General features: G+C 43.7%; 1 long non-coding RNA gene across 1 annotated transcript; it reads right to left on the bottom strand.

Annotated features, from left to right (window-relative positions):
- Nucleotides 1–7,794: 7,794 nt before the first annotated feature.
- On the bottom strand, nucleotides 7,795–8,783 carry LOC308619429. The gene is made up of 3 exons (XR_014016184.1): nucleotides 8,589–8,783; nucleotides 8,173–8,233; nucleotides 7,795–7,944 (listed from the first exon to the last, which is right to left on the bottom strand). It is a non-coding gene; the product is annotated as an uncharacterized lncRNA (long non-coding RNA).
- Between the last annotated feature and the right edge of the window lie 5,973 nt (nucleotides 8,784–14,756).

Raw genomic sequence — 14,756 nt, 5'->3', positions numbered from 1 at the left:
TATTGACACTGTAAAGGGTTACTAGCATAAAATTGTGGTGGGAATAAAAAGGGCAGTGACCTTCGTCCTGAAGTTTAGGAGTGATCCCTGAATTGAGAGATATCTGAGTTGAAGTGGTCACTGGAAACAAATGGTAGAGACAAATCACAGAGGGCAGACTGTATCAATTCCAGCTTCTGGACTCAGAGAAGGAAGGAAGAGCTTCAGATTTCATTGCAGAGAACGAGGCTGAGAAACTTTAAAATCAGATGCTTTTTCCCAGATCCAGGGGGCCAACTAATGCACAAAAATGCTTAAAGCCACATAGGTATGTCACCTTTATTTCCTAGAGAAGATGTTAGCATTTTCTAAATCCTCATCTACTGTGCCTGGCATGCATTATTTTATAGCTTTCTGGAAGTTTCATCAGCACCACTGGTATATTTGTAGTACGATATGTCTGTGGAGAGTAGAGAATGCACGTCCGGGCTGGGGGCAACGGACTCTTCTAGCTACCACAGTGAGTGGTGCCCCTGCAAACCTGAGTAAGGAAGACAACTTGCCTTTGGGTGGGTAGTGTTACAATCTGCATGTCTAGGGGCACAAATGTAAAGACCGACCCTGTTCTGGGAATGATTATGATTCTGACTGACCTCAAAGGGGTAATTATGAAACCCCTGGATCATCAGGATCTGGATGTTCCCTACTTTTTCCATGGTGTGATCATGACAGAAAGCGTGGCTGTAGATATCTGGGAACATTTCCAGAAATGTCCTCCTGTAGGAGTTAATTATAAAGTAAGTGTGTATAAAAGAGAAAATAATATTGAAACCTATCAAGGGGAGGAGATCTTAAGGGTTAATATTGTAGATGGACTACTTTGGAAACAATCTTTTTCCCTTGGAGTATTAAGAAGTCATCGCATAATTGCCATCTCTCCACATTTTGTTCTAGAGTGCCTGGTTTCTTGATATCAGTGTGAGACCTGTTTTAAATAAAAATCTATTTGTAAAAATCCAGAGCTGTAATATGTTCTAAATATCATTGTAGTGTCTTTTAACTATAGATTAAAAATCACTTCATTTTCAACAAAATATTTTGATGTAAACATCAAATGTTTTGAAAACAAAGGGGATCTGTTTTTGTTGTTTTCTCTTTTATCTAATTTTTGTATCCATTTTGTCTGGGCATATTAAATGGTAAAAATATTTATAAGATTTGCACTAGGTGAATCTTCTTAAAAAGAAAATACGGAAGGCCACAGAGTCTGGGAATATTAATATCTTTTTAATAGATTGATCCCCCTTGATTTCTTATTCTGGAGTAAAGGTACAAGTTTTTCCATGAAAATTAGACACACAAATCATCTGACACAATGTACGACAGATGGAAAATGGTTGATGGGAATTTTGCTTTAATGCACATTGTTCATTGTAATTTTGCCCAGCTTAATGAACTGTGAATTAATAATGAGGAGCAACACATTCAACGTATTATAGTAATAAAGTGCTTTTATGGACATTTTTCATGTTTCCAGACTTTCTTGGCCACCCTGAACAATCTTAACTCAAAGGATTAAAAAATAATCGCTTATTTAACTGTGTTAAAATAGTCAACTTTGAAAAGGATATTTTCCTGTATGAACTTTTTCCTAATTGATCCCATTTGGTTCTGATCAGTAAACTTACCTGAGTAAGCTGCACTATTGAAACAAAAGTGATCTGATAGAGTCTTAGATGACATACGGGACCAGAGTCCATTGCTTTCTGATTCAACGACATAAAGGAGTAAAGGGAAAAATTAATAATTATACATTGTTTAATTAGGAGAATAGAAAAACTAAATTTCTTGTAGAAATAAGCCCAAAGAGTCCTCGTGTCAGCCCTGCTCCTCTTAAAAGACCGTGACGCTGTAATACCAATGGATAATCTGGGAGACAACCAGCTGTCATTAAGATAGATTTTACCAAGGCAAGTGCAATAGGTTGCTTATTCGCAGTGAGAAATCAGTAGTCTTTTAGAAGTGTACCCTTTGGAAAGTGTGAGATATATAATAAATGAAAGCCTTTCATTATTCATTGTTATAAGCCAGATGTAGATTAAATGTACACTACCTTCAATTCAGATATTAAGACATCCTTCCCTCAGTAATTTTATGAGGTAGCATGTAGAATGTCAACCATAGGCTAAGTCATATATTTTATAATCTTTCAAACATTTTTTAAGCAATGTGTTAACCCTATAATGAATATAAAATGGATCCTAACTGCATGTCTTAGAAAATGTGCATTTCATAGAATTATTTAAGAATGAATCCTTAATAGCCCATCTTTTTAAGTATGTTAGCTGAACGTTATGATTGTGTAATATCATTTTAGGGCATTACCACATTTTAAGAAATAAAATAATATTCAGAAGCATAATTTTGCCAGAATGTAAAATTTAAAAGCAGAAATTTGACTTGTGAAAAATCCTCACATGATTATTGGCCTGTTAAAAAATAAAGCAAACCTCACAAACCTAATACAAGCTATTATGTGCAAAATAATGTGCTAGTTACACAGCCCTCTGGGAAGTGAATGTGAGTCCGGATGCTTCTTTCTTGGTTTATTTCATTCCTAGAGTACCTTTGTTGCAGTTTTTTCTTATGTTCCCAAAGGAAACAAGTAAGCCATCTCAAGTTTAAGCTTTGTCCTCAATAAAGTAAAAAATGTGCCAGATACCATTTGACTGGATGATAACTAAAACTGGACAAATATTTTCTCTCACTGGAGACTGACAGTGTTTTAGTTGTGCTTAACATTTGTGATTCTCCTAAAAAAAGGGTACAAATGAAAACTTATGGTTACCAGGAGATAAGGGGGGAAGGATAAATTGGGAGATTGGGATTGACATATACACACGACTATATACAAAATAGATAATAATAACCTACTGTATAGCACGGGGAGCTCTACTCAATACTCTGTAATGGCCTCTATGGGAAAAGAATCTTTTAAAAAAGTGGACATATGTATATGTATAACTGGCTCTCTTTGCTGTACACCTGAAACTTACACAAATTTGTAACTCAACTATACTCCACTAAAAATCTTTTAAAATAAAAAAATAGAGTACTACATGCATTTCTAAGAAATAAACATTATTTTCTTCATTCTTCTAAAATAAATAAAAATAAAATAATGTAATATGTGATTTTCAAGCTAATGAACACCTAAGAATGAAATTTGAAAATCTACATTTGGAATGTATAATTCCTTTGTTCAGAGGAAGTGACATTACAAAAGAACAAAACTTCTCAAACATTTCCCCATTTAGAGTAATGCTGACAGTGAGTGTCTGGTGGATCTCAGAGGGGCACAACTGATAATATCTTTATCATGCTGCCAGTTTGCTAAGTGGTTTCATTTTCACTAAGAAAGACTTGTCAATGGATACTGAAGAATAGATGTGAGGTCTCTGTGAGGTCTTTGTGCCAAGTCTCTGTGTGTTGTCTCTGGGTGAGATCTCTGTGTGAAGTCTCTGTATGCGGTCCCTTTGGAAGGTATCTCTGGGAAATCTGTTAAATCTGGGCTAGGTTTCTGTCTGAGGGTCTGTGAAGCAACATGAGGTCCCTGTGTGAGGTGTCAGTATGTGATCTCTGAGAAAGGTGTTTGCGTGAGAAGTCTCTCTTGGGAGGTGTGTCTGTGAAGTCTTTGTGTATTGTCTCTGGGTCTCTCCATTTCTTTTTTTCTTTTGGTCTCTCAATTTCTTGTCTTACTGTACCTTATGGAAGACGGAGCAGCAAGAGAAGGGCAAAGGGACTTGCTTCTTTCTGTTTTCTTGCTGTTCCATCAGCATCACCTGTCTGTGGCACCTTCCCAGCAGGAGCCAGAGGGGTCCAAGTCCAGCTTCCCCATATTCCCAGAACTCACTTCTGGGTGCCCCTGAGAGCACCCAGCAGCAGCCAGGCTCAGGTCCCAGCCCTGTCATCTCTTTCCTCTGGGTACCGACCCCTCCCACAAGTCCTGGCTCCACTCTCACTGCTCTGCCTATTCTGGAGGCTGCCTTGGGAATTGGGGCCCAGAGGTAGGGCCTGGCTCCAGGGAGAAACCAGGGGTGTGAGCAGTCCTGTGCTCACTCTGCCCCCTCCACCCCAGGTCACAGCAATTCCACGTGTTGAGGGGCCTGACAGGGATGGGAGATGGGGTCCATTTCTGTTGTCATCTGGATCAGGGGCATCAGCTAGAACAGAAATCTCCACAATGAGAAAGACACCACCTGGAGCTGTGTCCACCATGAGCCTTGCACATGGCAGGAAGCACCAAATCACTCTAGAGAAATTCTTCCTCGTCTCCCTGCTTTTCCATATGGATGGGGGTCAGGAGACAAGAAAAGCTGTGCCAGAAGCAGATCAGTGGAACACCCCTGGATTGCACCCTGCCCCATCCACTTTGCACAGGTCACCTCCACACCACCACAAATCCTGTCTGATTGCTTCTTCACCTGCCAGGCTCTGGGGTGATCAAGGACTGGGAGACAGGCAAGGCTTACTACACAATCACAGGCCAGTCCCCACCTCTCCCCTGGAGCAGTCCTTGGGCCATGTGTTTATGTGAAGGTCACCAGACTAGGAGTCACATCCCAAGTTCCCTAGTCCTGGCTTTTACACCTATTGTTAACTTATCCTTCCTAAAAGTCAAGAGGTGAGGATGTGTAAGCTTATTAAATATAGTGTTAAGAGATTAACCTTCCCTGATTTGCTTTACTTCTATAAGTTTGACCTTCTGTTTTGACCTAAAGGTGGTTTCTCTAGGTCTGTGATCTTAGAGTTGGAATAGGGTAGAGACCCTGGGGTGGGGCCATGATGAGCTACTGGACCCTTAACTTTTCCTCCCCTTTAGGCCTTTAGATGGTGGTTGTATGTCAGGGGGCTGCTCTTTCACAACTGCACATTTATGGGAATCTGGTACCACTTTGCCTCCTTCCTTCGATCCAGGGATTTTTCTACACCTACATCCCACCCTAAATTCACAGTGTTTGACCATCAGATAGTTACTACCCACAGTCACACCCCTATTCCATTCATCCAAAACTCCTTCTCTGGGGTTAACATAGAGTGGAAGGTAGGTGACCCATGAACATAGCCATTCATTTATATGGGACTGCACTCAACACAGCCCTCAGCAGCCTCCCTGATACTCCCCCCACCTACACACACAGAGCTGGAAATGCCATCCTTGTTGCTGCTCTAAAGTCTAGGAAAAACAGAGGTGGGGGAGGGTGATGCTGTACATTTTATTATGCCTAAGCTAAAAGGGGTTCATAGGGCATATCTCAATCCCAGCCTTCAGCAGAGAGAGAAGGAACTCTTAAGAGCAGATGTTGGATATTCCCTACCAAGAGATCCAGGGGCAAGATTTCTCCTGTTTCTGAACTCAGAGCCCATACTCTATTCCCCCCAAACTTCCATCCACTTGGCTCTGACACTTCCTGGAGCCTGAATTGCAATGTCCGGCCCTATCGTGTAAACCTATCCACTACAGTTGCATAAAGTTCAAAGTAGCATAGAAGAAGGAGAAAGACTGGTTGAACCAGGTCCTTGGGTGTGGGTTTCATAGGTTTTTCCCATCTCATTGTTAGAGTAATTTTGGTTTGTGTAATGACAGTATCATAAGGTGCAATGAAGGGACACGAGACAAGGAGCAAGCTTGTGATGCTACTGTCCACCTCCCTCCATGCCCCTCCCTTCTAGAAGACAAAGTGCACAGCACAGACAGCAGCCATTACACTATGTTTTTATTAGAAAAAAAAAATGTATATATATATATATATATATATATATATGTATTGGGGAACATTAAATATCTTGGATGTGCTAATGAGAAAATCATTTTCTCTACATGGACTGAATTTTTACTTGGAGATACGTTTTCCTACTAAAGGGAAGACTAAAGAAGGATTTTACTGTCGACCAGGCAAGACACCTCCCCAAAGATGACAATGCCTTGGACAGTGTTGATGGCGGGCTGGGGCACCTGGAATCTTTGGCCCATACTGGCAGGTACTAACTGGAAACAAACTCTTCTTGGGGGGCAAGGATGGGAGGCACCTTAGGCCCAGCTGCTCATCGTCGAACCTTACACTTTTCAAACTATGTTGGTGTCTGACTTCCCTTTCCCTGATAGAACAACTCTGGCCCTTGGAGGTGGCTTTATGACCACAGGCTGTAGAACCCATCATTCTCCCTTGCTCTGGGTAGGAGGTAAGCCTATGGTAGCAGAAGCACCCACATACTGGGACTTGGAATTCCAGTTTGTGTTCATTTAACTTTGTGGCATGAAGTCCATGGTGAATTGCTCTTTTTTCTTCTGGGATCTGTCCAACAGCTCTCATGCGTGCCTGACCCTCAGCAGTCTCACTCTTCAAGATTGATCTGCTTTTGACTGATCCGTGACTCTGGGCAGTGGCTGATATGGGCTTTTTTTTTTTTTGCAGAGCATCTCGACCATTGACTTTTTTCTTGGGGAAAATCCACTTTAAAAATAGCCTCATCCTTTTTCTGAAGAGGCTTTCTGGAGGGTTATGTTTCTTCTCTGGCATGAGCTGGAGACATCTGCTCCCAATAGAGTCTGTTATTCCCCTGACCTGGGCAGGGCGGCTCATACTTCCAGCTTGAGAGGTCCCTAATTCTTTAAACCTTTCTTCATGCTCTCCTGGTTTATGCCTCCTACAGTCCTCTCTTTTGTAAGTAGGGGCAATCATCTTGCTCTGGCTCTTCCATGAGTCTTGGAGTTTTGAAGTTTTGGGCTCCTGCTGCCCTAGGTGGCTCCTTTGGGCTTCCATAAGGCCACTTGGCTCCTGGGAAGCTAACCTGTCTCTGGTGGGGACTCTCTGGGGATGGCACTGAGGCACCTGAGAAGCCAAGTTGTCTGCAGCAAGGAACCTGTGTTTGGGAAAGTCCTGAAGCTGGTTGTCTGACTGTACCTTTACTTTGGAGTTAAACTCACTAGCAACCTCCATGTTAAGGCATGGCTCACCTGGATGTTGGAAAACAGACAGTCTAGGTAGTAGGAAACTTCTACTGGCCCCTGGCACCTCTAAACTCCTCATATGTACATTTGTGGTTTGGGATTTTGTCAACACTTTGGTTTCCAAGATAACACTAGACTGTGGTTGAAGAGCAGGAGACTCCTTGGCCTCCACAGCCTCCCTGGCCTCTTCACCTCTCAAAGATTGGGATCCGAAGTTCACCTCCATCACTGTTACCCTATGGCAGGGGTCTCGTGAGGCCTGACCACCACTCTCCTCTCTTGGCTCATTCCTGACCATTGCTGAACTTGGACCTGGCTCTAGGCTGTCCCTCTTGACCCCTTCCACACTCTCACTCTTCCAGGTTCTGCCCACAAGGCTGAGTGTGAGGGACTGAGAAGGTGGCCTGTCCTCCTGTCCAGTCAGAGAAGCCTTTGAGGGCCCATGGTAGTCAGCAGATGGAATCGCTCCCAGGGCACTCTGGATTTCCTTACACACAGCTGAGGGGGCAAGGAGAGGCCTCTTCACGGTAGGAACTGACTCTTCTGTTATCACCTTCTCTCCTGAATGAGCCTGAGGAGGTTTCTCCAGGAACTCAGCACACTTGACTTTTGAGTGGGACCCAGATACACAGGTGGCTGAAGGGGAAGTGGCAAACTGTAGAATGGTGGAGGGTTGGAACTTTTTCGACTTAAAGAGATTTATGGGCTTGAGGACCTTGAGGGGTCGGGTCCACCTGTGCTTTACCGAAAACCTTTTAATATGTGCTTCCAGTACCTCTCGAGTGTCTGGATCAGGGAAGGAAACCCTACAGGAGGTGTTCATGCAGGGTTCCCAACCCTTCAAGCAGTATCTTCCACAGGCTCCAGCAGGCACTGCTTTGCACGTCTCACCAGGAGGGTCTGGACATGAGAGCTGATGAAAGTTGCCCTTGCCAGGAAGCCTCCCCAGGCAGCTGTAGGAGAGCAGATGGGGCCAGGATGGCTGGACAGGACAGGCAGGGGTGGGCACCTGCAGCCCAAGAACCCTCCTCTGCCCCCACACTGACTTCATAATGCCCCTGCTCTCCTTCACCCTAGGGCTTTAGCCACGCCCTCCCATGGCTCCCCCTTCCAGGGCTGGGGTCACATTAGAGGCTCGGGGAGGAAGGACGACCCAGGAGAGAAGGGGAAAGATTCTTTACCTTTGCAGAAGTGAAACCAGGTCGTGAGTCCCCTCCAGTTCTTCCAGGCAATCTCTGAAAGCTGGAAATCAGGAGACTGGGTCATGGTGGTGAAGGCAGAGGCCTAAGAGCCTTTCAGGAGGCTGAGTGCAATGGCCCTTTAAGGGAAATCTTTGGAGGATTAGACTCTGGAGCCCAAGTATCAGTGTCCAAGGCCACATGTCCCTGACAGTGATGGTAAGTCTCACTTGAAAAGGGTTTGTCCTTTGCAAAGTGCTTCCACGTTCATTAGGCTCTGTTAATTAGGCTCAGGCTCTGTTTCCTGAGGAATAAGCTCTGCCACTGGCATTCTCAGAGACCGTGAAGCTGGGGCCTCAGGACTAGGAGAGATGGAAGCTAACTCTCGGGTCACGCAGGGCTGAATGGCAAAGGCTTACCTTTCAAAGATCCACTTTTCTTCCTACTCCTGCTCCTCCCCTTCAGCTTTACTTGATGCTGAGAGATAAGAAAAAGTGAGGGGCTAACACCCAACTCTCACTGTCCTCTATCTAGGCAAGCTGTGTTCATGAACAACATGACTTTCTACATTTAACTAAAACTCTGTGGGGTTTTTTCCCCTTTTACTTATTTTTAAAGTGGATAACAATCTTTTCAGTTTTTCTTCTTTGAGGAGTGCAAAGAAGGTTTTTTTATTTTTTATTTTTTTTTGGGCAGGGGAGTATTCGGGCCTCTCACTGTTGTGGTCTCTCCCATTGCGGAGCACAGGCTCCGGACACACAGGCCCAGCGGCCATGGCTCACAGGCCCAGCCACTCCATGGCACGTGGGATCATCGCGGACCGGGACACGAACCTGCGTCCCCTGCATTGGCAGGGGGACTCTCAACCACTGCACCACCAGGGAAGCCCAAGAAGGATTTTTTAAGTTTTAATCACCATAGATTTCTTCTGTCACTGTTCCTCTGATCAAGAAACACACACATTCTCAGACCTAAATGCCCACGTGAGCTTTGTCAGATAGGATTCTGCTTCCCAAGGCCAGACCTCTAGTCCAGCCTCTTCTCTCAGGCTCTCAGGGGCTCAGCCCCAACACAGAGGAAGGTCTCACTTGAGACACCCGCTGTGGGAAGGTGGCTGGTGAACCAGGGCTCAGGGGTCAGCCTTCCTGCAGAGATTGAACTCTTAGTAATCCAGTCCTTAACCATTAGTCACTGCATTTGGGACTTGCCCTGGAGCCCTCTACCATACCTGAACTCCTGGTCTAAGATCTTAGGCTAGAAATCCTCATGCCCACTCTAACCCCTCTCTGGCCTGGCTTTTCCCTAGAAGGATGATGTTCTATACTTTTCTGAGAGTTCCCATCTCAGGAGTCTCTCTACGTGGTTTAGAAAAGTGGAAATAAGAATAAGAAAAAAAGAGAGAATCTCTGCTGGGATTAAGCCAAAGGTTTCTTACCTTCCTGATGTTTCTATGTTTCCTAGGTGGTGCTAAGAATAGATTACTCTGGAAGCAGTGGAGTAACATTAGGAAGAGCCCCAGTCCACACAGGAACCCAAGGATGATATCAATCACCCAGGAAGTTGGGCTGGATCTCAGCCAGATAGCAAAAATGTCTTTCAAAGAAAAGAGATTCTCCATCTTCTGAACTGCATTGCTGCCCTCAGGCAACAGAGCACTGGGAGTTCACTTGATGGCAGAACCCCAGGCCTGCATCACAGAGCTGTGGCCTTGTCACAAAGGGCTCCTGAGTGTGGGGGAGGGGCAATAAGAGAAATAGGCTGAATCACTGCCCCTCCTTCCCATCCAGACCCACAGACACCTGCACCATCCTGGGGCTTCCAGATCCCTCCTTCCAACTACTCTCATCCTGTCAGAGAGACCTTAGCCAATTTTCTCTTCATTCCATCTGGAACCTGGTTCCTTCATCCATTAGAGACCTTTACTTGAGGCCCACCAACTTGATAACTCTTGAACATCTTAAGCTGACCCTGGAAGACTGGCTGTTTCACAGACATTTTTACTCAGGATTTCCTTTGTCCTCAGCTCCAACTTTCCCGCATCATGTTTGTGTCTTGTGTAAACCCAGGGATAGAACTTGAATTTCTTTTACACTTATTTAGTTTTGTGAAGTTTGAATAGTGTATGTTTTGCCTCATTTTCTATCAGAGGGAACTACACACAAAAATTAAAATAATTTATTTTTCAAAATTCATAAGTATGAAAGAATTATAAATAACTATGTAATAGGGAAGAACAAATCTGCCTCCACATGAGATGTTTTTTACTTTAATCTTTATGCTTTGTTGCCTGAGCTAACTCTGTCCATCCCTGTGATCCAGGCTGGCTCTGCACTTTTTGTAAAACAATGTTGCCTAGAGCCTGAAATATACAGGATAGACTATTTCTAAGGCTCTGACTTTTAAGAGCCCATTCATGGAGATAAAAAGTTGCAGAACAGAGAATAATAATTGTTTTCTTGGAGGTTTACAGGAACACATGACCTGACCAGGATCTGACCCATCTGGCCAGCCTCTAGAACAAAGGATCCAACACCAAGATATTTGCAACAATTAGTCATGCCCCTCCCTCACCTTGCCTTTAAAAAGGCTTTGCTGAAAGCCTTCAGGGAGTTTGGGGTTTTTCCTGGGCATGAGCCACATGTCTTCTTGCATGGCACTGTGTAAACCTTTCTCTGCTTCAAACTCTGATGTTTCAGTATTTAGCCTCACTGTGCATCAGGCACACAGACTTGCATCTGGTAACAGTTAAACCTTCAAATGATGTTTTTGTAAGTTTGTAGTGTTTATAACTCTGGAGTTAGTAAATCTTTAAACTGCACAAAAACTTTTGGGACACACTGCAAACACGCACACACACACGTACTCATTTTCCTTAGCCAATCTAGTACTTTCAAATCCAATAATCCATACTTTTCTACTTAAAAAAAAATCTTTCATATGTTGTCTCAACCCAACTTCTTAGTTTGCAATGATAAGACAGTCCCCACTCTCCAGATAAATTTTGAAATATGTGGTCTTAATCCATTAGGGCTGCTATAACAATATACCATAGACTGGGTAGATTACAAACAACAGACATTTATTACCACAGTTCTGGAGGCTGTGAAGCCCAAGATCAAGTCACCAGTATGGCCACCTCGTAGTGAGAGCTCTCTTCCTGGTTCACAGCTGGAGCCTTCTCTCTGTATCCTCATATGATGGGAGGAGGCTAGAGATATCTCTGGAGTCTCTTTTATAAGGCACTAATCCCATTCATGAAAGCTCATAAGCACTTTTGCACGGCCCCGCCTCCTATCTTTAAGAGGTAGGATTTCAACATGTAAATTTTGAGAGAACATTAACATTCAGACATGTGCACTCATTCTATACCCGGAAGCTAGGAATGGGTTAGGGTGAGCCAAGGTCCTGACCCTAAAGGGCTGTAGGGTGAAGAGTAGGACTAGGGGTCAACCCTTGGGGCTGAGCCAGGTCTTGAGCAGCCTCTTCAGATATTCCTAGTGTGTTATGGATGTATTCTCTTTTCTGAGTGTGCCTTGACTTTCCTGCCCCATCCTCCCAGGCCCCTGAAGCTTCAAGTCCAGCCTGAACCATATAGAAAGGGAGCTTTGAGTCTTACACAAAATCCCCTTATGACATCCCTTAGCAGTAACACAAGATTCACTGAAGGATTCACATGGTAAATATGTCTTAATGCCCCATGAGGGCTTTAAAATAATGTGTATTCTCTGCTTGTTGGTCATAATTTTATACAGTTTTAGTGGGAACGTGGGCATGTGAGGTTATTTGGCTATATTGCCATGAATGTGCACTTTCACAAACATATCTCCTACATCTACTATTTTTCCTACAGTCTTTTCCTCCCATATGATATTCTCACCTTAATTCAACCTTTTATCAAAATTTAGACTTAGGTCTGTCACCATGTGGACATGCTTTGTAACAAAATAGCTTCAACCGAGGAGGTCAGTGGAAGGCCTGGACCAGCTATCTTGGTTCCATGATAGTAAGCAAAGGATCGCAAACTACCAGGTTAAGCTTAAGCACAAAGCGAAGTTGATTTAAGCATAGGTACACTCTCAGAGAGGGAGAGAGAGAAGGAGAGAGAAAGAGCAGGCTGTTTCTGAGAACAGGCTATTTCAGCGAAGTGAAGCAAGCCCAAAGCAAAGTATATCGAAGCAAAGGTACACTCTCGGGATGGCGGGGGGGATGGGTGTACTGTTTCTGCAAATTGAAAGCAGAATTCCTATAAAGGCTTACGAGCACTTTTCTTTTTTTTAAAGAAGATGTTGGGGGTAGGAGTTTTTATTAATTAATTTATTTATTTTTGCTGTGTTGGGTCTTCATTTCTGTGCGAGGGCTTTCTCTAGTTGTGGCAAGCGGGGGCCACTCTTCATCACGGTGCGCGGGCCTCTCACTATCGCGGCCTCTTGTTGCGGAGCACAGGCTCCAGAGGCGCAGGCTCAGTAGTCGTGGCTCACGGGCCTAGTTGCTCCGCGGCATGTGGGATCCTCCCAGACCAGGGCTCGAACCCGTGTCCCCTGCATTAGCAGGCAGATTCTCAACCACTGCGCCACCAGGGAAGCCCCTTACGAGCGCTTTTAAGGAGCATTTTGCAGAGAGGCGGGGGTGAGTGACAAGGATCATTATTTGACTGACAGTCCTGAGCTATGTAACAAGTTTTCTGCTGCGCATGCTCTCATCCTTGAATCCCCAAGAAATGCCTACTGGGTGGGGGGAGGGGCAAAACCACATGTAATTTATGGTAATTATGGTATAATGAGTTTGGATTTACTATAGGTTATACGCCTGTCCGGTCTGGGCATGCACAGCCTGGAGAAGTCCCCTTGTGTTACTGTGCCTCTCTTTATCAGGATAAGCTGCCCACCACCAGACCACAGTCTCTCCCGTTCTGGGTGGGGTCAAGGGAGAGTCCCCAGACGGCTGCGTGTGACTCAATTTCTTCTTCTTGTCTTTCTCACCACCGTCACCTCCTTGCTGCTAACGTCTGACTAACTACCTAACAGGTCTTCTTTGCATTCATATTTGCTCCCTAAATTTTCTCTATTACTTTATTTTCAATATGTTTTGTTTGATGGGGTTTTTTTTTGGAAATTTAAAAATCTTATGATAACATTTACCTTGATTTCTTTAATTATTGTTCTACTGTTATTGATTTCTGCCATCTTATTTTATGCTTTATTTTCTACATTTTCTTTATTGTTTCTTTTTTTCCCTTCTTTGGCATCTTCCATTTTACAGGTCAAGGGTACTTATGTTTGTTTGACATTTGGGAATTTTTAATATTGTAATGGTTTTATATCTTGAATTATGTTAATTTTCTCCTCAATTTCTTACCCGTGGATGAAAAATGTTCCCTGCCATATCAGTAGACAAAGGATGTTGCAGTCATCAAGTCAGATGTCAAAGCAGGAACCCTCAACTGTGCACCTTGAGGGGATTCGGGATGGAGAAAAACAGGGTACTGATCCTAGAGTTAAGGTGCACATCAAAGGAATGATTTCACGGAGCCCAGATTCTTTCATCTTCTCATACATAGAAAAGTGCTACAGTCCTTAACTTGAGATGTCTAGTTTTCTTTAATTAATAGTAACCTTTTGATGTTCTGACTACCTGGTTTTGGTTGACTCCTCCCTTAGGTCTTCTGAGCAGTTCCTCAGAGTGATCTGACAGGCTGTGTTCTGGGCTTAAGTCCTCAGAAAATCTGCCAAATAAAACATAATTCTCCTTTTGGGTTGTGCATAGTTTTCAGTCAGCAGTCTTGGCAACCAATGAAGGGGCCCAGAGCAGACTTTTCTTCTTTGCCTGAACTCTATGAGGATCCAGAGTCCTGGCACCAGCAGAGGCTTCTTGGGCCTGTCCGCTTTCTCAGAGAGTCCAGACAAATTTGGGTGAGTATCTCCTGGTTCTTGGATCTCCAGTTTTGGTTGATGATCCTAAGTTTTATTCAGTGGTGTTCAACTCTTCTCTTGAGTAGTAGGTTATCCTTGAAACTTGGTTTCAAGAAGAAGTACTTGGGTCATCCTCAGTGAAAGACACTGGGAAGATTTTTACTCAGTTTAAACACTGAGAGCTTATCCTCAGTAGAAAAACACTGGGAAGACTTCTGCTCAAGTGGGTTAGCCTCACTTAAAAGACACTGGGAAGATCTTGCTCAGTGTAGACACTGTGGTTTATCCTCAGCTGAAAGACTGGGGAGACTTTGCTCAGGTGAAAGACACTGAGTAAAAGTTGGACTGGGTAATTAGGTGGAAGACTAACCTGTCTTCCTTGAATTGGCTACTTTAATAGAGTTTGTCAAAATAAAAGTGATCTTCACAAATTGAACTCAGAATGGGGAACTTAGCTTTCAATACAAAAGAAAAGGGAACAACAGATTTCCAGCCTCCAACGGATATCCTGGCCAGGTTTATGTCCATACAAAATTTACATTTACAAGTGCTTACTTACTTGGGACTTAAAGAAAATCTTGCCCTAAAAATGACTAAGATAGGACTCTTTTATTGCATATGCAGTTAAGTTAGAAAAAGCTGGCTCGATAAAAACATCTTTTCAGAATTCTGACTTCA

This window comes from Mesoplodon bidens (genome assembly GCF_964165515.1).
Source record: "Mesoplodon bidens genome assembly, chromosome: 6".
Classification (NCBI taxonomy): domain Eukaryota; kingdom Metazoa; phylum Chordata; class Mammalia; order Artiodactyla; family Ziphiidae; genus Mesoplodon; species Mesoplodon bidens.
The sequence above is the reverse complement of the archived record's forward strand: the minus strand, read 5'-3'. Positions and strand labels throughout refer to the sequence as shown.